This window comes from Mustela erminea, chromosome 3, assembly GCF_009829155.1.
Source record: "Mustela erminea isolate mMusErm1 chromosome 3, mMusErm1.Pri, whole genome shotgun sequence".
Classification (NCBI taxonomy): Eukaryota; Metazoa; Chordata; class Mammalia; order Carnivora; family Mustelidae; genus Mustela; species Mustela erminea.
In genome coordinates this window covers 4,357,623-4,382,488 of record NC_045616.1, presented here as the reverse complement: position 1 = coordinate 4,382,488, position 24,866 = coordinate 4,357,623, and the positions used below count along the sequence as shown (strand labels likewise).

The 24,866-nt window shown below is 50.3% G+C and overlaps 1 long non-coding RNA gene across 1 annotated transcript in view; it reads right to left on the bottom strand.

Moving 5' to 3' along the window:
* Positions 1–17,345, bottom strand: part of LOC116585842 — a 224,432-nt gene extending 207,087 nt beyond the window's left edge. The window contains exon 1 of the long non-coding RNA XR_004283785.1: positions 17,244–17,345. This is a non-coding gene — a long non-coding RNA (uncharacterized LOC116585842). The remainder of the gene's footprint in view (positions 1–17,243) is intronic.
* Positions 17,346–24,866: the final 7,521 nt, after the last annotated feature.

The following is a 24,866-nucleotide window of genomic DNA, read 5'->3' as shown; positions in this document are numbered from 1 at the left end:
CCTGTCCACAGAGACCTAGCAAGCCAGAAAGGGCTGGCGAGATATAATCAGGGCACTGAATGAGAAGAACATACAGCCAAGAATACTTTATCCACCAAGACTGACATTCAAAATGGATGGAGAGATAACGAGTTTCCAAGATCGGCAAGGCTTAAAAGACTATGCAACCACCAAGCTGACACTGCAGGAAATATTAAGGGGGGTTCTATAAAAGAGGAAAAATCCTAAGAATACCATTGAACAGAAATATAGAGACAATCTACAGAAAGAAAGACTTCAAAGTTAACTCGATGTCAATAAAAACGTATCTATCAATAATCACTCTCAATGTGAATGGCCTAAATGTTCCCATAAAATGGCACAGGGTTGCGGATTGGATAAAACGACAGGACCCATCCATATATTGTCTACAAGAGACCCATTCTGAACGAAAAGATACACCCAGACTGAAAGTGAAGGGATGGAGACGCATTTTTCATGCCAATGGGCCTCAGAAGAAGACCGGGGTAGCGATTATCATATCAGACATATTAGATTTTAAACTAAAGACTGTAGTCAAAGATACAGGACACTACATCATTCTTAAAGGGACTATCCAACAAGATGATCTAACAATTGTAAAGATCTATTCCCCCAAATGGGAGCAGCCAATTACATATGAAAACTGTTAATCAAGATAAAGAGTCATATTGATATGAATACACTAATCGTAGGAGATCTTAACATGCCTCTCTCAGAAATAGACAGATCATCGAAGCAGAAAATCAATAAAAAACAAGAGCATTGAATGACACATTGGACCAGATGGACCTCATAGATATATACAGAACATTCCACCCTAAAACAACAGAATACTCATTCTTCTCAAGTGCACATGGAACCTTCTCCATAATAGACCATACTGGGTCACAAATCAGGACTCAGCCTATACCAAAAGACTGAGATTATTCCTTCTATGATGACTGACAAATGGAGGGGTGGTGTCAAGGGGCCATGGAGGATTTCCCACGCTGGGGATTCTGAGATGATCCAAACAGAAGGTTTCCTTCTACCGGATAGGGCAATCTGGTTTGTTTGCTCCAGGATCCCCCATGTGGAAAGATTGGGGAGCGAGGCACTCCTGCATGGATGCCTGGAAGGCACACCTCCATTGACCATTGCAGCTGAGGAACATGGCAGGTTCATTCTGGTGGTTCTGGGGCGAAGTACCAAGGACTTGATTTGACATGGAATCTCATGAAGATGGGTCACAATGCTGGTTTTTTACCAGGGAGATCATAGAATGTTCTTGTGGCTAAGGGGTCGTGCATGATTCATCTACCCTGACGGTTTGACACAGGTCCAAGAGCACGGCTTCCATCTGAAGACAGGTGATATTCTGTTGTGGGGCTCAGGGGCCATATGTTGTATAATATTGGTATTCCAGAACAGGTGTCTGAGGACAGATGTCTGAAAACCTAATCTAAGGTTACAATGAGGTCCTAGGGGCATGTCAGGTTCAATCTTCTGACTCAGGACTATTGACTCGGCGTCTGCCTGGATGGAGGTGATCAGGGTGTTTCAGACTGCGCATTTGCATCCAGTATGGCCTCCAGTATTGAGGTGACCTCAGGGTCCTTGAAGGTTTCTCCTAATCTGGAGGGTTTAGGCAACTGTGATGGGCACAGTTTCCTTGGGGATGGCAGGCACAGTCCTGTGGTGTGGTTTCAAAGACCTCATCCTGGAAGGCATGTGAGCCAAGGATTTTGGAGAGGAGTCTGCAAACACAAATCAGGTCAGGGTTAGTGGCGAGGTGACCGCAGACCCAATGTTTAGACCTAGAGGGCAGCATGTCAGGAATTGTAAATCAGGTGAATTGAAGGCTGTAGCACAGGCTATGTTATCTGGATTGAATTTTCAGGATAGCCTCGGAATGCAGTTGTGGTCTCATGGATCCATTGGAGATTTTTCCTCTCAAGCATCATGGCAGCTCCCAATAGTTTGGTGGCTTTTTGGAGGAAGAGAAGAGTGCTGTTTTCCATCTTAAGGGTACCCCAGGACAGGGATTCAAGAGACGGGCTCTGCGCCTGGGTCCCTGGAAAATCCCACCAAGGGTTAGGATTTGGCCTAGGGTATACCAGGCCTGCTTGCGTGATACTGGCGGTGCAAATGAGAGCTTTTGTTTGAAAGCATGCTCAAGCTGAGGGTCACAATGGCTGTTTGTGCCCAGGCAGCCCTCAAGAGTTGGCATGGTCTCATTGTATATGCAGTTGGTTCTCATTCTGAGGGTTGGACACCCATCCCAAAGCCAGGATTTCTGCCATAGGAAAGGAGAAGATCTCTATTGTGCTTCAGGTTCCTCCATTGATAGGGATTCCAGCAAAGGTCTGGGGACAGATGCCTGAATACCAAGGATGAGTAGAGATGACAGTCCAGGGCCATGGTCGATCTCTCATGCTGAATATGTGCACCTCCCTTTGGGTGGCTGACACGAGGTCGGGGCTCAGGCTCTGTCAGACACAGCACTAGTGGCCAGGGCATACTATTAATCAGGGTTGCCTTGTGGGCGGAGTAGATTGATCCTCACGTGCAGTTTCTTGACAGACTCACCAGGTCCTTCTTCTTTCTATGCGGAAGGCAGAATGCTGCATTGTGGCTCCAGAATTCCCTATCAAAAGATATTGTGGAGCAATAGGATAAGGATGGAATAGTATGCAAAGTTAGGGTTAAATTCAGTGCCCAGCAAAAGGCAGTTCCAGGGTGCAGTGGCTGATTCGAATATCCAGCACCTGAGTAAGGGCAGATGTCAGATGTTTGCTTAGGCTTGAGTTTGTGTCTATTATGAGCCACAAATGGAGGTGTGGCGTCAAGAGACCATGGAGGATTTCCCATGCTGGGGCTTGTGAGATGCTCCAAACAGAAGGTTTCCTTCTACCAGACAGGGGCAATCTGGTTTGTTGGATCCAGGGTCCCCCATGTGGAAAGTTTGTGTAGCAGAGCACTCCCGCGTGCATGCCTGGATACCACACCTCCACTGACCATTGCAGCTTAGGAACATGGCAGGTTCATTCTGGCGGCTCTGGGGAGAAGTACCAAGGACTTATTTTGAGATGGGATCTCATGAACATGGGTAACAATGCTGGTTTGTTACCAGGGAGATCTTAGAAAAGCTAGTGGCTAAGGGGTTGTGCAGGATTCATCTACCTTGAGAGTTTGACACAGGTCCAAGAACACAGATTCTGTCTAGGGACAGAAGATGTTCTATTTTGGGGCTCAGGGACCATATGTTGTATCATATTGGTATCCCAGAACAGGCCTCTGAGGTAAGATGCCAGAAAACCTAATCTAGGGTTCCAATGAGGTCCTAGGGGCATGTCAGGTTCAATCTTCTGACGCAGGACAAGTGACTCGGTGTCTGCCTGGATGAAGGTGATCAGGGTGTTTCAGACTGTGGATTTGCATCCAGAGCAGACTCCAATATTGGGCTGGGCTCAGGGGCCTTGCAAGTTCCTTTTAATATGGAGACTATTAGGCAACTGTGGTGGACACTTTTTCCTTGGGGATGGCAGGCCCTTTCCTGTGGTGTGGCTCCAGAGACCCATCCTGGAGGGCATGTGAGCCATGGTTCTGGGAGGGATGTCTTCAAACACAAATTCAGTTTAGGTTTAATGGCGAGGTGATTGCAGGCCCATTGCGTATACCTGGATGGCAGTTCGTCTGGAACTGTAAATCGGATGATTTGAAGGCAGAAGCACAGGCGGAAGCACAAAAGTGTCTGTATAATGTGTCCAGGATGGCCTTGGAATGCAGGTGTGGTCTCATGGGTCCATGGGAGATTTTTCCTCTCTAATGATCCTGGCAGATTCCAATAGTTTGGTGCCTTAATTAGGGAAGGGAAGAGTGCTGTTTTCCATCATAGGGGTGCCCCAGGATAGGGATTCTGGAGACGGGCTCTGGGTTTGGGCACCTGGAAAATCCCACTAAGTGTTAGGATTTGGGCCTAGGGGCCTACCAGGTCTGCAATGCGGGTCCTGGAGGTGCAACTGAGATTGTTTGTTTGAAAGCATGCCCAGGCAAAGAGTCAAAATGCCTGCTTGTGCTCAGGGCGGCACTCAGGAGTGGGAGTCGTCTAATTGGCCATGCAGCTGGCTCCCACTCTGAGGGTTGGACACCCATCCCAACTTCCGGAATCCTGCCATGGGGAAGGAGGAGTTCTCTCTTGTGCTTTAGGATCCCCCATTGGTAGGGATTCCAGCAAAGGTCTGGGGACAGATGCCTGAATAACAAGGATGTGTAGAGATGATGGTCCTGGTCCATGTCCAGTCTCACATGCTGCATATTGGCCCCGCCTCTGGGTGGCTGACACGAGGTCAGGGCTCAGGCTCTGTCACACAACACTAGTGACCAAGGCAGCCTATAAATCGGGGTTCCCTCAAAGGCTGGGCAGATTTAAACTCATGTAGAGTTTTTGGGCATATGCAGCATGCCCTTCCTCTTTCTATTGCAAAGGCAGAATGCTCTGTTGTGGCTCCAGAATTCACTATCAAGAGGGCTTGTGGACCAGTAGGGTGAGGATGAAATTGTAAACACAAGCTATGTTTCAATTCAGGGCCAAGGGGAAGGCAGTTCCAATTCGCAGCACCTTATTCGAGATATCCAGCACCTGAGCAAGGGCAGATGTCAGATATTTGCGAATGCTGGGGTTTGTGTCTATGATGACCGACAAATCGAGGGGTGGCTTTTAGAGGCCATGGAGGATTTTCCAAGCTGGGGCTTGTGAGATGCTCCAAACAGCAAGGTTACCTTCTTCCTGACAGGGGCAGTCTGGTTTATTTGCTCCAGGGTCACACATGTGGAATGTTGGGTAGCAGAGCACTCCCTCATGGATGCCTGGAAAGCACCCCTCCATTGATCATTACAGCTGAGGAACATGGTGGTTCTTTCTGATGGCTCTGAGGTGAAGTATTAAGGCCTTGAGTTGATATGGAGTCTCATGAAGATGGGTCACAATGCTGGTTTGTTACAGGGAGATCTTAGAATGTGCTGGTGGCTAAGGGCTTGTGCAGGATTCATCTTCTCTTAGGGTCTGACACGGGTCCAAAAGCACTGCTTCTGTCTGGGGACAGGAGATGTTCTGTTCTGCGGCTCAGGGACCACATGTTGTATCATAAGTTGGTATTCTAACAGGCTTCTGAGAATAGATGCCTGAAAACCTAATCTAGGGTTCCAATGAGGTCCTAGGGGGCGTGTCAGGTTCAATTATCTGAACCAGGACCATTGACTTGGATGTCTGCCTGGATAAAGGTGATCAGGGTGTTTCAGAATGTGCATTTGCATCCAGAGCGGCCTCCAATTTTGGAGTGCGCTCAAGGGCCTTGCATATTTCTCCTAATCTGGAGGGTTTGGGCAACTGTGACGGGCAAAGTTTCCTTGGGGATGGCAGGCACAGTCCTGTGGTGTGGCTCCAGAGACCTCATCCTGGAGTGCATGTGAGCCATGGTTTTTGGAGAGAATTCTGCAATCACATACTCAGGTTAGGGTTAGAGGCGAGGTGATCACAGGCCCAATGCTTAGACATGGATGGCAGGTTGTCAGGAACTGTAAATCAGGTGGCTCGAAGGCACAGGCTTTTGTAACTGGATTGTGTTTCCACGATGGGCGTGAAATGCAGGTGTGGTCTCATGGGTCCATGGGAGATTTTTCTCTCAAGGTTCCTTAGGCTTGCAATAGTTTGGTGGCTTTCTCGGGGAAGGGAAGAGTGCTGTTTTCCTTCTTAGGGGTGCCCCAAAACAGGGATTCCAGAGACGGGCTCTGTGTCTGGGCCCCTGGAAAATCCCACCAAGGTTTAGGATTTGGGCCTAGTGGCATACCAGGCCTGCAATGCAGGATCCTGGAGGTGCAACTGTGAGCCTTTGTTAGATCCTGTGTAAGGACTGATGTCAGATGTTTACTCATGCTGCAGTTTGTGTCTATGTGACCGAAAAATCAATGGTGGCATCAAGAGGCCATGGAGGTTTTCCCACGCTGGGCCTTGTGAGATGCTCCAAACAGCAAGGTTTCCTTCTACCAGACATGGGTAGTCTGGTTTGTTGGCTCCAGGATTCCCCTTGTGGAAAGTTTGTGTATCAGAACACTCCCGCTCGGATGCCTGGAAAGCACCCCTTTATTGACCTTTGCAGCTGAGGACCATGGCAGGTACATCTGGTTGCTCTGGGGCAAAGTACCAACGCCTTGATTTGACATGGAGTCTCATGATGACGGGTTACAATGCTGGTTTGTTACCAGGGAGATCTTAGGATGTGCTGGTGGCTATGGGCTTGTGCAGGATTCATATACCATGAGGGTTTGACACAGGTCCAAGAGCTCGGCTTCTGTCTCAGGACAGGAGATGTTCTTTTGTGGGTCTCACAGACCACGTGTTGTATCATAAGTTTGTATTCCAGAACAGGCTTCTGAGGACAGATGCCTGAAAACCTAATTTAAGGTTCAATGAGGTCCTAAGGGCATGTCAAGTTCAATCTTATGACTCAGGACAATTGACTCGGCATCTGCATAGATGAAGGTGATCAGGGTGTTTCAGACTGCGCATCTGCATCCAGAGCGGCCTCCAATATTTGGGTGGGCTCAGGGACCTTGCAGGTTTCTCTTAATCTGGATGGTTTGGGCAACTGTGACGGGCAGAGTTTCCTTGGGGATGTCAGGCACAGTCCGGTGCTGTGGCTCTTGAGACCCATCTTGTAGGGCATGTGAGCCATGGTTTTGGGAGAGAGGTCTGCAAACACATACTTGGGTGATGGTTAGAGGCGAGGTGATCGCAGGTCCAATAAGACCTGGAGGGCAGCTCTTTAGAAACTGTGAATCAGGTGACTCGAAGGCGGTAGCACAGGCTTTTGTGTCTGGATTTTGTTTCCATCATGGGCTTGAAATGCAGGTGTGGTCTCATGTATTAATGGGAGATTTTTCCTCTCAAAGTTCCTGACTGCTCCCAATAGTTTGGTGGCTTTCTCGGGGAAGGGAAGAGTGCTGTTTTTCATCTTAGAGGTGCCCCAAAACAGGGATTCCAGAGACGGGCTCTGGGTCTGGACACCTGGAATATCCCACCAAGGTTTAGGATTTGGGCCTAGGGGCGTATCAGTCCTGCAATGCTGGATCCTGGAGGTGCAACTGAGAGCATTTATTTGAAAGCATGCTCAGGCTGAGGGTCATAATGCCTGTTGTGCCCATGGTGGCCCTCATGAGTTGGTGTAGTCTCATAGGCCTTGCAGCTGGCTTCCACTCTGAGGTTTAGACTACCATCCCAACAACCAGGTTTCCTGCCATTGGGAAGGAGGAGTTCTCTATTGTGCTTCAGGTTCCCCCATTGGTAGGGATTCCAGCAAAGGTCTGGGGACAGATGAGAGAATACCAAGGATGGGTAGAGATGATGGCCCTGGGCCATGGTCGGTCTCACATGCTGGATATCGGCCCCACCCACTGGGTGGCTTACATGAGGTCAGGGCTCAGGTTCTGTCAGACACAGCACTAGTGGCCAGGGAGCCTATAAATCGGGGTTCCCTCGAGGTCTGAGCAGATTGATCTCCATATGGGGTTTCTGGGAGTACTCACCAGGCCCTTCTTGTTTCTATGGGCAAAGCAGAATGCTGCTTTGTGGCTCCAGAATTCTCTGTCAAGAGGGCTTGCAGACCGGGAGGGTGAGGATGGAATTGTAAACCCAAGCTCCTCTACAATTCAGTGCCAAACAAAAGGAAGTTCCAGTGTACATCGGCTGATTTGAATATCCAGCACCCGAGTAAGGGCGGATATCATATGTTTGCTCAGGCTGGAGTTTGTGTCTATGATTACTGACAAATCGAGTGGTGTCAAGAGGCCATTGAGGATTTCCCACGTTGGGGCTTGTTAGATGCTCCAAACATCAAGGTTTCTTTTTAACGCACAGGGGGAGTCTGGTTTGTTTACTCCACGGTTCCCCATGTTGAAAGTTTGGGTATCAGAGCACTCTTGCATGGATGCCTGGAAAGCACACCTCCAAACTGAGGAACATGGCAGGTTCGTTCTGGTGACTATGTGGCGAAGTACCAACGCCTTGATTAACATTGAATCTCTTGCAGAAGGGCCACAATGATTGTTTGTTACCAGGGAGATATTCGAATGTGCTGGTGGCTAAGGTGCCATGCAGGATTCTCCTAACCTGAGAGTTTGGCACAGTCCGAAGAGCCCGGTTTCCTTCTGGGGACAGGAGATGTTCTCTTGTGTGGCCCAGGGACCACATGTTGTATCATAAGTTGGTATTCCAGAACAGGCCCCTGAGGACAGATCCCTGAAAACCTAATAGAGGGTTTCTATGTGGTCCTAGGGGCATGGCAGGTTCAACCTTATGACTCAGGACCATTGACTTGGGTGTCTGCCTGGATTCAGGTGATCGGGGTGTTTCAGAATGCACATCTGTGTCCAGTACGGCCGCCGATATAGGGGTGAACAAAGGGGTCATGCTGGTTTCTCCTAATCTGGAGGTTTGGGCAACTGTCACGGGCACAGTTTCCTTGAGGATGGCAGGCACAGTCCTTTGGTGTGGCTCCAGAGAACCCATACTGGAGGGAATGAGAGCCATGGTGTTGAGAGGGAAGTCTACAAACACAAATTTGGTTTTGGGTTAGGACGAGGTGATCACAGGCCCAATGTATAGACCTAGAGGTCAGCACATCAAGAACAGTAATTAGGGTGACTGGAAAGCGGTAACACAGGCTTTTCTGTCTGGATTGTGTGTCCAGGATGGGCTCGGAATACAGGTGTGTTCTCATTGGCCCATGGGAGACTTTTCCTCTGTAAGGATCCTGGAGAGTCTCCATAGATTGGTGGCTTTTTCGGAGAAATGAAGAGTGCTGTTTTCCATCTTAGGGGTGCCCCAAAACAGGAATTCCAGAGACGGGCTCTGAGTCTGGGTGCCTGGAAAATCCCACCAAGGGTTAAGATTTCCGCCTAAGGGTGTACCAGGCGTGCACTGCGGGATCCTGGTGGTGCAATTGAGAGGACTTTTTGAAAGCATGCTCAGGCTGAGCTACACAATGCCTGTTTATACCCAGGGCAGCCCTCAGGAGGGTGCGTGGTCTTATTATCCATTCACCTGGCTCCCACTTTGAGGGTTGGACACCCATCCACAGCCAGGCTTCCTGCGATGAGAAAGAGGAGTTTTCTCTTGTTCTTCAGGTACCCCCATAGGCAGTGTTTCCAGCAAGGGTCTGGGGACAGGAGCCTGAATACCAAAGATGTGTAGAGATGACAAACTTGGGCCATGTCTGGTCTCACATGCTGGAAATGGAGCCTGCTCTCTGTGTGGCTGACACTAGGTCTGGGCTCAAGCTCTGTCAGACATAGCACTAGTAGCCAGGGCCACTTAAAAATCATGGTTCCCTCGAGGGCTGAGCAGAATGATTCTCATGTGGAGTTTCTGGGCAGACTCACCAAGCACTTCTTCTTTCTATGGGGAAGGCAGAATGCTGCATTGTGGCTCCAGAATTTCCTATCAAGAGGACTTGGGGACCAGTAGGGTGAGGATGGATTTGTAAACACAAGCTAAGGATCAATTCAGTGCCAAGCAGAAAGCACTCCCAATGTGCAGTGGATTATTCCCGATATCCAGCAGCAGAGTAATGGCAGATGACAGATGTTTGCTCACACTGGAATTTGTGTCTATGTTGACCGACAAATGGAGGGCTGGTGTCAAGAGGCCATGGAGGATTTCTCACGCCGAGGCCTATGATATGCTCCAAACAGCAAGGTCCTTCTACTTTACAGGTGGAGTCTGGTTTGTTTGCTCCAGGGTCCCCCATGTGGAAACTTTGGGTAGCAGATCTCTCCCACATGGATGCCTGGAAAGCACACCTCCATTGACCTTTGCAGCTGAGGAACATGACAGGTTCTTTCTGGTGGCTCTAGGGCGAAGTACCAAGGCCTTGAGTTGATATGGAATCTCTTGCAGTTGGGTCACAATGCTTGTTTGTTACCAGGAAGATCTTAGGAAGTGCTATTGGCTAAGGTGCCATGCAGGGTTCTCCTACCTTGAGGTTTTGGCAGAGGTCAAATAGCACGGTTTCCTTCTTAGGACAGGAGATGTTCTTTTGTGTGGCCCAGGGATAATATTCTGTCTCTGGGACACTGTCTGAGTGTCTAAGTGGAGGTAATTGCTCAGCTTGTGTCAGAATGCCCCTGTTTGTCCAGGGCGGCTTACAGTAGTGGAATTTTCTCGGGGGCCTTGAGGTTTCTCCTGTTCTATAGGGTTTTGGGCAATGGAATGGGCATCAGAAGTCAGGACATGAATCAGACGTTGGCTCAGGTTGGAGTTTCTGTCTATTATGGCCCTTTCATGAAGGAAAGGGGCATCACGAGGCCATGGAGGTTTTCCCACGATGGGAGTTGTGAGATGCTCCAATCCACAAGGATTCCTTCTGCTGGACAGCCAAGACCTGTCAGATGGCTCCAGGACGTCCCATACAGAAGGACGCCAGAGCAGGGTTCTAAGGATGGATCCCTGGAGATCCCGCCTCACATTCTAATTGTCTCCTAGCAACAAGGCAGGTTCCATCTACTGGCTCTGGGAGAGCAACCGAGGGGGCTGAGTTGAAATGGACTCTCCTGTGGATGGGTCATAATGTGTATTTGTGTCCATGGAGACCTTGGAATGGGGCGGTGGCTCTGGCGACCTGACTATTTGTCCTAATTGGAGGATTTGACACAGCTCCAAAGGACAAGTTTCCCATGTGAAGACTAGATTTCCTCTGATTGGTACCTCAAGAAACCCTCTTATGATGGTATGGAAAACCAGGCCTTTGTGGAGAGATGCCTGGAGACCAAAGTAATGGATCCAAATAGGGCCTAGTTGTCTGCTCTGTTCAATCTTCTTCTCTGGGCATATCTGTCTACGGGTCTGATGGGAGGTAGTTGCTCAGCTTGACAGATTGCCCCTGTTTGTCCTTGGCGACCTACATTATTGGGATGGCTTCGGGGACTTTGGAGGTTTCTCCTAATCTGTACAGTAGTGGCCAATGGAATGGGCAGAATTCCTTTGGAGCAGGCAGGCTCAGTCCTGAATTTTGGCCCTCCCAGCTGGGAGGGTGTGTGGGCCAGGGCTGTTGGGACATAAGTCTGAAAACACAATCTAGGCTTAAGTTTGGGTACGTGGGTATGGCAGGCCCAATCGACAGACTGTGAGGAGAATTTTTCGGGCTAAGAACAAAGTGTGAGTGTGAGGCCCTTGCACAGGCTTTTGTCTCTGGATTTTTTATAAATGGTGTCCGTAGAATGTCGGGGTGGCCTCATGGGCCATGGATGATTCTTTCTCTCTGGGGTTTGGCCAGATCCCAAATGTTTGGGGTCATTCTGTGGATGGGAAGAGTCCTTTCTGTATTTTATATCAGACTTGACATGGCCTTAGATCATCATCTATTCCCAAACTCGGTTTTCAGGTTTCAGAACCTAGAGCTTATCTCCAATCAAGGCCCAGGGGTGAACGTGATGCAGAAATCAGAACTCCTCCTTCCCCATGGCAAGAATCCTTGTGGTTAATGTTAGGGTCCGTGATCAAAGGAACGAGACTGATACAAAGTGAAGGTCAAGCAAAACTTTATTTTACGCCAAACATCAAGAATCAAACTGACCAGTCAGGGCTATCTCTTACGAAACGGTGACGATGATGATCCTGACAGGTTACTCCCAAGAAAGCCGCTCCGGACGAGGCTGCTCTAGATGAGGTTGCTCCGCAGATGAGGCCACTCCATGATCAGAGCTGCTCCCAAAAAGAGGCCACTCCAGACAAGGCCACTCCCAGGACGAGGCCACTGCTCGATGAGGTTGCTCTCTGGACAAGGCTGCTCCCAAGAAGAGGCCATTCTGGACAAGACCACTTCCCAGACGAGGCTGCTCCCGATGATGAAGAGGCAATGATGACAGTGATGATGACAAGGAGGACAACCCAGATGACATGGACTCTGCTCCCCATGATGCCACTCTGACAAGGCTGCCACCCAGAGGAGGCCATCGCTGCAGACAAGGCCGCTCGTGGCTCGGGGTGGTGAGGCATTTTGCGGTGAGGCTGCTGGTGGCTAGGGGCCATTGACATCTCAGGGCCGCTGGCGTCTCGGACTGCTGGAGTCCAGGGGATGTAGGCGTCAGGACCGCTGACCGCTGGACCTCTGGCGTCCTGGGACCACTGGCATCCAGGGGCTGCCGGCGTCGGGACCACTGACCGCTGGACCACTGGCGTCTCGGGACTGCTGGCTTGTAGGGGCTGCAGGCGTCGGAACCGCTCACCGCTGGACCTAATACCTAATCCCCAGAGAGGAAGACTCGTCCATTGCCCATGAGGCCACCTGGATATTTCAAGGCCATCGGTGACACAACATCCAGAGACAAAAGTCTGAGCAGGCCCCTCACACTCGCCCTTTGTTCATATCCCGAAGAGTTGTCCTCACAGTCTCTAGATCAGTCCTGCCATACCTACGACCCAAAACCTAAGCCGAGTTTGTGTTTTCAGGCAACTGTCTCCACAGCTCTGGCTCACACACCCTACAGGCTCAGGCCCCTGGAGCGAAACCTGAGGACTGTACATGCCCTCTCCAAGGGAATTCTGCCCAATCCATTGGCCACAACTCTACAAATAGGATAAAACTCCAAAGTCCCCGAGGGCATGCCAATAGTGTAGGCTGCCCAGAAGAAACAGGGGCAATCTGAGCCCATCTGAGACCCTACATGCAGTCATACCAGTAGACAGATGTCCCCAGAGAAGAAAATTGGAATGAACAGGACCCTAGGCCCTAATTGGATTCATTGCTTTGGTTTCCAGAAATCTCTCCTCAGAGGCCTGTATTCCAATACCAGCATAGAGCTGTTTCTTGAGGCACCCATCAGAACAAATCTCGTCTCCACCTGGGAAACTTGCACGTTGGAGCTGTGTCAAAGCCTCTGGTTAGGAGAATCCTTCAAGGCCCTGGTGCCACCTCCTCATTCCAAGGTCTCCATGGACACAAACCTACTTTAGGGCCCTTCCGCAGGAGAGTCCATTTAAACTCAGCCCCCTCGTTTGCTCCCCAAGGGCCAGCAGATCTAACCTGTCTTGTCACTACGAGACATTTGGAATGAAAGGCGGGCTGCCCAGGCATCCATCTTTAGAACCTGCTCTGAATCGTTCCGTATGGGAAGTCCTGAAGCCAACCAACATTTCTCACTTGTCCCGCAGAAGAATCTTTGAGGTTTGGAGCATCTCAAAACTCCCATCGTGGGAAAACCTCCATGGCCTCATGATCCCCTCCCTTCAGGAAGGGGCCATCATGCACAGAAACTCAAACCTGAGCAATCGTCTGATCCTCGTCCTGACTTCAATGCATGAGATATCGATTCAGCTTTGCAGAATGTGCCTGCTGTGCCCTTGCCCAGAAACCTATGCCTAGCTTGTGATCTCAGACTTCCGTCCTCACACTCCTGGCTCACAAGCCCTCCAGTTTGGCATTTCCAGAACTACAATGCAGAACTCTGCCTGTCCTCCAGAAGAAAAACTTTGCCCTCTTGGGCTACCCAGAAACCCCAAATGAGGATCAACCTGCATGCCACTTGACTGTACCCCAAATATATAGGCTTCCCTGGGCACGAATGCCCTGTCTGACACAGCCTGAGCCTGGGCCTCCCGACCCACACCCAGCCAGCTGGCCATACACTGAGCACATCGGACCCGCCATGGCCTTAGGTCGTCATCTCTTCCCATCCTCGGTTTTCAGGCTTCAGAACCTAGACCTTATCTTCAATCACTGCCCAGGTTTGAAAATGATGCAGAAATAAGAACTCCTTTCCCGTGGCAAGAAACCTTGTGGTTGGCATTTTTTCTAATGTTCAGTGTAGTTGAAACCAGTGTGGCCCATCACGCCCTGCCCATGCTTGAGGGCCAGGTTGGTCACAAACAAGAATTGTGCCCCTTAGCTTGAGATCTGTCATCAAGTAAGGCCTCTCATTGTCTGGACCAAGAGACAGCATATTGGGCTTGCCATGGTGGTTGGCCCCAATTTTTATCCATAGTCTGGGTTGTCCTGTCGCCCATCCCCAGGGCTCTTCACTGAAATCCCTCTTTTGGTGGAACACCTGAGGTAACAAAACAGATAGGACTCATCCCATTCCACAGATTGACCCAAAACTCTTGTGATCAGGCTAAATCCACAGAAAGGATGACTCGTCCATGGCCCATGAGGCTTCCCCGACATTCCACGGCCATCACTGAAACAAAATCCAGAGACAAAAGCTTGGTTAAGTGACTCACACTCTCACTTTCTTCATATCTTGAAGAGTTCTCCTCACGGTCTGTAGATTGGGCCTGCCATACGTATGTCCCCAAACCTAAGCTGAGTTTGTGTTTTCAGACTTCTGTCCCCATAGTCCTAGCCCACACACCCTGCAGGCTGGGGCCCCTGGAGCCACACAACAGGACTGTGCCTGCTCACACCACTGGAATTCTGCCTATTCCACTGTCCACAATTGTACAAATTAGGAGAAAACTACAAAGTCCCTGAGGCCATCCCGGGACAAACAAGGGTGATAGGACACCACATGAGCATCTACCTCCACTCATACCATAGATGGATGTCCCCAGAGAAGATTGAACCAGACAGGCCACTAGGCCTTAATCGAATCCATTGCTTTGGTTTCCAGGTATCTCTCCTCAGAGGCCTGGTTTCCAATACCAGCATATGGGGGTTTCCTGAGGCACCAATCAGAACAAATCTCATTTCCACATGGGAAACTTGTCCTTTAGAACTGTCTCAAAACCTCCGGTTAGGAGAATCATTCAGGGCCCGGGTGCCACCACTCCATTCCAAGGTTTCCATGGGCACAAACTCACATTAGAACCCATCCGCAGGAGTGTAAATTTCAACTCAGACCCCTCGGTTGCTCCCCAGAGCCAGCATATCAAACCTGTTTATTCACTAGGAGACAATTGTAATGTGAGGCGGGCTGCCCAGGCATCCAGCCTTAGATCCCTACTCTGACATTGCTCCGTATAGGACGTCCTAGAGCGATCCAACACGTCTCAATTGACCATCAGAAGGAATCCTTATGGTTTGGATCATCTCACAACTCCCATCGTGGGAAAACCTCCATGGCCTCGAGATACAGCCCCCTTCATGAAGGGACCATAATGGACAGAAACTCCAACCTGAGCCTACGTCTGAACCTCGCCCTGGCTTAAGATGCACGAGATCCCAATTCAGATCTGCAGAGGGTGACTGCTGTGCCTCGCCCTGAAACATATGCCTAACTTGTGTTCCCAGACTCCCGACCTCACACTCGTCGCCAACAAGGCATCCAGTTTGGGAATTGTGGAGCCACAATGCAGCACTCTGCCTGCCCTCCAGAAGAAAAATGTTGCCCTTTGGCCTACCCAGAAAAGCCAAATGAGGGTCAACCTGCACGCCACTCGACCCAATTATTCAATCTACCTGGGCACTAATACCGTGTCTGACACAGCCTGACCCCGGACCTCCCGACAACACCCAGACAGCTGGCGCCATACTGAGCACATCGGACCTGAAATGGCCTTAGGTCATCAACTATTCCCAACCTCGGTTTTCAGACTTCACAGCCTAGACCTTATCTCCAATCACAGCCCCGAGGTGAATGAGATGCCGAAATCAGAACTACTACGTTCCCATGGCAGAAAACTTGTCGTTGGCATGTTGCCCAACGTTCAGTGTAGGATAAACCAGTGTGCACCATGATTTCCCGTCCATGACTGAGCACCGCGAGGGCATAAACACACATTGTGACCCTCAGTGTGAGTCCTGTCCTCAAGGAAGGCCTCTCAGTAGCTGGATAATTAGACGGCATATTGGGCTTGCCATGCCCCTAGGCCCCAATTTTTAACCAGATTTCTGGTAGTTCAGTCACCCCTCCCCAGGGCTCTGCCCTGGAATATCTCTTTTGGTGGGACACTTGAGGTAACAAAACTGAAAGGACACCTCCCATCCCACAGTTTGACCCAAAACAATTGGGATTTGGCCAAATCCACAGAGAGGAAGACTTGCCCATGGCCCATGAGGCCTCCCCGACATTCCACGGACATCGGTGACACAAAATCCAGAGACAAAATCTGAGCAAGCGCCTCACACTCGCCCTTTCTTCATATCCCAAAGAGTTCTCCTCATGGTCTGTAGATCAGGCCCACCATACCTACGTCCCCAAACCTAAGCTGAGTTTGTGTTTTCAGACTTCTGGCTCACACACCCTCCAGGCTGGGGCCCCTGGAGCCACACATCAGGTCTGTACCTGCCCACTCCATGGTAATCCTGCCCCTTCCATTGTCCATTATCGTACAAATTAGGAGAAACCTCCAAAGTCCCCGAAACCATCCCAATAGTGTAGGACGCACGGACCAACAGGGGCAGTCTGACACCAGCTTAGCAACTACCTCCACTCATACCATAGACAGATGTTGCCAGAGAAGAAGATTGTACCGGACAGGCCCCTAGGCCATAACTGGATCCATTGCTGTGGTTGGCAGGTATCTCTCCTCAGAGGCCTGGTTTCCAATACCAGCATATGGGGGTTTATTGAGGAACCAATTAGAACAAATCTCGTCTCTACATGAGAAAATTGCTCTTGGAGCTGTCTGAAAACCTCTGGTTAGGAGAATCATTCAGGGCCCCAGTGCCACCGCCCCATTCCAAGGTCTCCATGGACACAAACCCACATTAGGACCCATCAGCAGGAGATTCCACTTCAACTCAGGCCCCTCAGTTGCTCCCCCAGAGCCAGCAGATCAAACCTGTATTGTCGATAGGAGACAATTGGAATGAGAGGCGGGCTGCCCAAGCACCCATCCTGAGAACCCTGATCTGGCGTCGTTCCATGTGGGACATCCTGGAGCCATCTAACAGGTCTCAAATGTCCTGCAGAAGGAATCCTTGCTTTTGGAGCATCGCACAACTCCCAACATGGGAAAACCTCGATGGCTTGTGATGCCCCCCACCATGAAGGGACAATCAAGGACAGAAACTCCAACCTGAACCAACGTCTGATCCTGGTCCTGACTCCAGTAAATGAGATCTCGATTCAGCTCTGCAGAGTGTGACTGCCTTGTCCTCACCCTGAAACCTAAGTCTAGCTTGTGTTCTCAGACTTCCGTCCTCACACTCCTGGCCCCCATGCCTTCAAGTTTGGAAAGCCCAGACCCACAATACAGCACTATGCCTGCTCTCCGGAAGAAAAAGGTTGCCATATGGAGGATAGACCTACACAGCACTCTACTGTACCCAAATTATATAGTCTAACCTGGGCACTAATGCACTGTCTGACACTGCGTGAGCCCGGACCTCCTGACCGACACCCAGACAGATGACTACACACAGAGCACATGGGACCCACCATGGCCTTAGGCCGTCATCTCTTCCCAACCTAGCTTTTCAGGCTTCAGAACATAGACCTTAACTCCAAACCCTCCCAAGGGGTGAACGTGATGCAGAAATCAGAACTCCTCCTTCCCCATGGCAAGAAACCTTTCGGTTGGCATGTTGTCCAACGTTCAGTGTAGGAAAACCAGTGTTCACCATGAGGCCCAGCTCATGCTTGAGTGCTGCGAGGGCAAAAACACCCATTGTGACCCTCAGTGTGAGTCGTGTCCTCTAGTAAGTCCTCTCAGTGGCTGGACCATTAGACGTCATAATTTGCTTGCCATGCCTCTCGGCCCCAATTTTTAACCAGGTTTATGGTTGTCTAGTCTCCGCTCCCCAGGGCTCTGCTATGGAATCCCTCTTTTGGTGGGACACATGAGGTAGCAAAAGGGAAAGGACTCCTCCCATCCAACAAATTGACCCAAAACAATAGGGATCGGGCCAAATCCATGGAGAGGAATATTCGCCCATGGCCCATGAGGCCTCCCCTACATTCCACGGCCATCAGTCACACAAAATCCAGAGAAAAATGACTGAGCAAGCGCCTCACACTCGCCCTTTCTTCATATCCTGAAGAGTTCTCCCCACGGTCTGTAGATCGGGCCTGCCATACCTATGTCCCCAAACCTAAGCTGAGTTTGTGTTTTCAGAATTCTGTCCCCACAGTCCAGGCCCACACAACCTCCAGGCTGGGGCCCCAGAAGCCACACATCAGGACTGTACCTGCCCACTCCAAGAGAATGTTGCCCATTACAATGTCCACAATCCTACAAATTAGGAGAAACCTGCAAAGTACCCGAGGCCATCCCAATAGTGTAGGCCCGCCAGAAAAACAGGGGCGGTCTGACACCAGCTGAGCAACTACCTCCACTCATACCATAGACAGATGTCGCCAGAAAAGAAAATTGAAGCAGACAGGACCCTAGGCCCTATTCGGATCCATTGCTTTGGTTTCCAGGTATCTCTCCTCAGAGACCTGGTTTCCGATACCATATGGGGATTTCCTGAGGCAACAATTAGAACAAATCTCGTCTACAGATGGGAATGAACTCTTTGGAGCTGTCTCAAAACCTCCAGTTAGGTGAATCCTTCAGGGCCCCAAGGCCACGGCCCAATTCCAAGGTCTCCACGGACACAAACCCACATTAGGACCCATCTGCAGAAAATTCCATTTCAACTCAGCCCCCTTGGTTACTCTCCCCAAGCCAGCAGATTGAACCAGTCTTGTCATTAAGAGACAATTGGAATGTGAGGTGGGCTGTCCAGGCATCCATCCTTAGAACCTGCTCTGGCGTTGTTCCATATGGGACGTCCTGGAGCCATTCAACAGGTCTCAAATGTCCTGCAGAAGGAATCTCACAACTTCCAAAGTAGAAAAAACTCGATGGCTCTGTGATGCCCCACCCCCCCGTTTATGAAGAGGCCATCATGGACAGGAACTCCAAACTGAGCCAACGGCTGATCCTCGCCTAGACTTCAGATGCAGGAGACCTCGATTCTGTTCTGCAGAGTGTGCCTGCCTTGCCCTCGCCCTGAAACCTAAGTCCAGCTTGTGTTCTCAGACTTCTGTACTCACTCTCCTGCACTCCAAGCCCTCAAGTTTGGCAACTCCGGACCCACAATGCAGCACTCTGCCTGCCATCCAGAAGAAAAATGTTGCCCTATGGAGCTTCTCAGACACCCTGAATGAGGGTAGACCCACATGGCACTCGACGGTACCCAAATTATATAGTCTCACCTGGGCACTAATGCACTGTCTGACACAGCCTGAGCCCAGACCACCTGACCAAAACACAGAAATCTGACTGCACACTGAGCACATCGGACCCACCATGGCCCTAGCTCGTCGTCTCTTCCCAACCTCGGTTTTCAGGCTTCAGACCTTAGACCTTAACTCCAAACCCTGCCATGGGTGAACTTGATGCAGAAATCAGAACTCCTCCTTCCCCATGGCAAGAAACCTTGTGGTTGCCACGTTGTCCAAATTCAGTGTAGGAGAAACCAGTGTTCACCATGAGGCCCCGCCCATGCTTGAGTGCTGCTTGGGCATAAACACACATTGTTACCCTCAGCGTGAGCCCTGTCTTCTAGTAAGTCCTCTCAGTGGCGGGACCATTAGATGTCATAATGGGCTTGACAAGCCCCTAGGTCCCAATTTTTAACCAGATTTCTGGTTGTCCAGTCGCTCCTCCCCAGGGCTCTGCTATGGAATCCGTCTTTTGGTGAGACACCTGAGGTAACAAAACAGAAAGGACTCCTCCCATCTAACAAATTGACCGAAAACTCTTGGGATCGGGCCAAATCCACAGAGAAGACTCGCCAATGGCTCATGAGGCCTCCCCGACATTACACGATGATCAGTGACACAAATTCCAGAGAAAAAAGCCTGAGCAAGTGCCTCACAGTCACCCTTTCTTCATATCCCAAAGAGTTCTCCCCACGGTCTGTAGAGCAGCCTTGCCATACCTCCGTCCCAAAACCTAAGCTGAGTTTGTGTTTTCAGAATTCTCTCCCCACAATCCGGGCCCACACAACCTCCAGGCTTGGGACCCTGGAGCCACGCATCAAGACTGTTCCTGCCCACTCCACGGGAATTCTGCCCTTTCCATTGTCCACAATCCTACAAATTAGGAGAAACCTCCAAAGTCCCCGAGGCCATCCCAATAGTTTAGACGGCCCGGACAAACAGGGGCGGTCTGACACCAGCTGAGCAACTACCTCAACTCACACCCTAGACAGATGTCGCCAGAGAAGGAGATTGAACCAGACAGGCCCCTAGGCCTTAATCGGATCCATTGCTTTGGTTTCTAGGTATCTCTCCTCAGAGACGTGGTTTCCAATACCAGCATATGGGGTATTCCTGAGGCACCAATCAGAACAAATCTCATCTCCAAATGGGAAACTTGCTCTTTGGAGCTGTCTCAAAACCTCCGGTTAGGAGAATCCTTCAGGGCCCCAGTGCCACCACCTCATTCCAAGATCTCCATGGACACAAACCCACATTAGGACCCAACAGCAGGAGTTTCCATTTCAACTCAGGCCCCTCGGTTGCTCCTCCAAGCTAATAGATTGAACCTGTCTTGTCGTTAGGAGACAATTGGAATGTGAAGCAGGCTGTTCAGGCATCCATCCTTAGAACCCTGCTCTGGCGTCGTTCCATATGGGACGTCCTGGAGCCGTCCAACAGGTCTCAAATGTCCTGCAGAAGGAATCCCGGCGTTTTGGAGCATCTCACAACTCCCAACGTGGGAAAATCTTGATGGCTTTTTGATGTCCTTCCCCCCTTCATGAAGGGGCCATCATGGAGAGAAACTCCAACCTGAGCCTACTTCTGATCCTTGCCCTGAAACCTATGTCTAGTTTGTGTTCTCAGACTTCTGTCCTTATACTAGTTTCCCCCAAGCCCTCAAGTTTGGCAACTCCGGACTCACAATGCAGCACTCTGTCTGCCCTCCAGAAGAAAAATGGTGCCCTATGGAGCTTCCCAGACACCACAATTGATGATAAAACTAAATGACACTCAACTGTACCCAAATTATATAGTCTAACCTGGGTACTAATGCACTGTCTGATGCAACCTGAGCCCAGATGTCCTGAATACCACCCAGAGCTGACCGCACTCATCTCTTCCCAACCTCGGTTTTCAGGCTTCAGAACGTAAACATTAATTCCAAACCATGCCCAAAGGAGAACGTGATGAAGTAATCAGAACTCCTCCTTCCCCATGGCAAGAAACCTTGTGGTTGCCATGTTGTCCAACGTTCAGTGTAGGAAAACCTGCATTCACCATGAGGCCCCACCAAAGCTTGAATTCTGCGAGGGAATAAACACCCATGGTGACCCTCAGCCTGAGTCCTGTCTTCTAGTAAGTCCTCTCGGTGGATGGACCATTAGATGTCATAATGGGCTTGCCATGCCCCTAGCTCGCAATTTTTAACCATATTTCTGGTTGTCCAGTTGCCCCTCCCCAGGGCTCTGCTCTGGAATACCTCTTTTGGTGGGACAGCTGAGGTAATAAAACAGAAAGGACTCCTCCCATCCCACAGATAGAACCAAAGTTCTTGAGATAGGCCAAATCCATAGAGAGGAAGATTCACCCATGGCCCGTGAGGCCTCCCCAACATTCTGCGGCCATCGGTGACACAAAATCTGGAGACAAAAGTCTTAGCAAGCACCTCAAACTCGCCCTTTCTTCATATCTGGAAGAGTTCTCCCCACGTTCTGTAGATCGGGCCTGCCATAACTCCATCCCAAAACCTAAGCTGAGTTTGTGTTTTCAGACTTCTCTCCCCATAGTCCGGGCCCACACAACCTACAGAATGGGGCGCCTGGAATCACACTTCAGGATTGTGCCTGCCCACTCCACAGGAATTCTGCCCTTTCCATTGTCCACAATCCTACAAATTAGGAGAAACCTCCAAAGTCCCAGGGCCATCTCAATAACGTAGGCTGCCCGGACAAACAGGGGCGGTCTGACACCAAGTGAGCAACTACCTCCACTCATACCATAGAAAGATTTCACCAGAGAAGGAGATTGATACGGACAGGCCCCTAGGCCTTAATCGGATCTATTGCTTTGGTTTCCAGGTATCTCTCCTCAGAGGCCTGGTTTCCAATACCAGCATATGGGGGTTTCCTGAGGCACCAATCAGAACAAATCTCATCTCCAGTTGGGAAACGAGCTCTTTGTAGCTGTCTCAAAACCTCTGGTTAGGAAAACCCTTCAGGGCCCCAGTGCCACCGCCCCATTCCAAGGTCTCCATGGACACAAACCCACATTAGGACCCATCCGCAGGAGATTCCATTTCAACTCAGCCGCCTCGGTTGCTCCCCCAGAGCCAGCAGATGGAACCTGTCCTGTCGCTAGGAGACAATTGGAATGGGAGGCAGGCTGTCTAAGCATCCATCTTTAGAACCCTGCTCTGGCGTCATTATGTATGGGACATCCTGGTGCCATCCAACAGGTCTCCAATGTCCTGCATAAGAAATCATTGCATGTTGGAGCATCTCACAACTCCCAACGTGGGAAAACCTCGATAGCTTTGTGATGCCTCCCCCTCACTTTATGAAGGGACCATCATGGAGAGACACAAAAACCTGAGCCTACGTTTGTTCATTGCTCTGACTCGAGATGCACGAGATCTCGATTCAGCTCTGCGGGGTGTGCTTGCCGTGCCTTCGCCCTGAAACCTAAGTCTAGCTCGTGTTCTCAGACTTCTGTCCTCACACTCGTGTATCCCAAGCCCTCAAGTTTGGCAACTCCGGACCCACAGTGCAGCACTCTGCCTGCCAACCAGAAGAAACATGTTGCCCTAGGGAGCTTCCCAAACACCCCAAATGAGGATGGAACTACATGGCACTCGACTGTACCCAAATTATATAATCTAACCTGGGCACTAATGCACTGTCTGTCACAACCAGAGCCCGGACCTCCTGACCAATACTCAGACAGCTGACTGCACACTGAGCACATCAGACCCGCCATGGCCTTAGCACTTCATCTCTTCCCAACCTAGCTTTTCAGGCTTCAGAACTTAGACCTTAACTCCAAACCCAGCCAAGGGGTGAATGTGATGCAGAAATCAGAACTCCTCCTTTCCCATGGCAAAAAACCTTGTGGTTGGAATGTTGTCCAACGTTCAGTGTACGAGAAACGAACGCACATCATGATGCCCCGCCCATGCTTGAGTGCTGCGAGGACATAAACACACATGGTGACTCTCAGCATGAGTCCTGTCCTCTAGTAAGTCCTCTCAGTGGTTGGACCATTAGACATCATAATGGGCTTGCCATGCCCCTAGGTCCCAATTTTTAACCATATTTCTGTTTGTCCAGTTGCCCTTCCCCAGGACTCTGCTCTGGAATCCCTCTTTTGGAGGGACACCTGAGGTAACAAAACAGAAAGGACTCCTCCCATCTTACAGATTGTCCCAAAACTCTTGGGATCAGACCAAATCCACAGAGACGAATACTCGCCCATGGCCCATGAGGCCTCCCCGACATTCCACATCCATCGGTGACACAAAATCCAGAGACAAAAGCCTGAGCAAGCGCCTCACACTCGCCCTTTTTTCATAAACTGAAGAGTTCCCCATGTTCTATAGATCGGGCCTGCCATACCTACATCCCCAAACCTAAGCTGAGTTTGTGTTTTTAGACTTCTGTCCCCACAGTCCGTGACCACACAGCCTCCATGCTGGGGTCCCTAGAGCCACACATCAAGACTGTGCCTGCCCACTCCATGGGAATCCTGCTCATTACATAGTCTACAATCCTACAAATTAGGAGAAACCTCCAAAGTCCCCAAGACCATCCCAATAGTGTAGGCTGCCCGGACAAACATGGGCAGTCTGTCACCAGCTGAGCAATTACCTCCACTCATACCATACAGATGTTTCCAGAGAGCATTGAACTGGACAGGCCCCTATGCCCTAATTGGAACCATTGCTTTGGTTTCCAGGTATCTCTCCTCAGAGTCCTGGTTTCCAATACCAGCATAAGGGGGATTCCTGAGGCACCAATCAGAACAAATCTCGTCTCCACATGGGAAACTTGCTCTTTGGACATGTCTCAAAACCTCCAGTTAGGAGAATACCTCAGGGCCCCAGTACCACCGGCACATTCCAAGGTCTTCACGGACACAAACCCACATAAGGACCCATCCACAGGAGATTCCATTTCAATTCAGCCCCCTCGGTTGCTTCCCCAGAGCCAGCTGATTGAACCTGGCTTGTCTTTAGGAGACAATTATAATGCAAGGCGGCCTGCTCAGGGATCCATCCTTAGAACTCTGCTCTGGTGTCATTCCGTATGGGACGTCCTGGAGCCATCAACAGGTCTCAAATGTCCTACCGAAGGAATCCCTGCCTTTTGTATCATCTCACAACTCCCAAAGAGGGAAAACTTCGATGGCTTGTGATGCCCCCCCCCTTTATGTAGGGGCCATCTTGGACAGGAACTCCAAACTGAGCCAACGTCTGATCCTCACCATGACTTCAGATGCACGAGATCCCAATTCAGCTCTGCAGAGTGTGCCTGATTTGCCCTCGCCCTGAAACTTAAGTCTAGCTTGTGTTCTCAGTCTTCCGTCCTCACTCTCCCGGCCCCAAATCCCTCATGTTTGGCAATTCAGGACCCACAATGCAGCACTCTGTCTGCCCTCCAGAAGAAAAATGTTGATGTATGGAGCTTCCTAGACAACCCAAATTAGGATAAACCTACACGGCACCTGACTGTACCCTATTATATAGTCTACCCTGGGCACTAATTACACAGCCTGAGCTCGGACCTCCTGACCAAAACCCAGACAGCTGACCACACACTGAGCACATCAGACCCGCTATGGCCTTAGGTCGTCATCTCAACCTCACTTGTCAGGCTTCAGAACTTAGACCTTAGCTGCAAACCCTGCCTAGGGGAGAACGTGATGCAGAAGTCAGAACTCCTCCCTCCCCATGGCAAGAA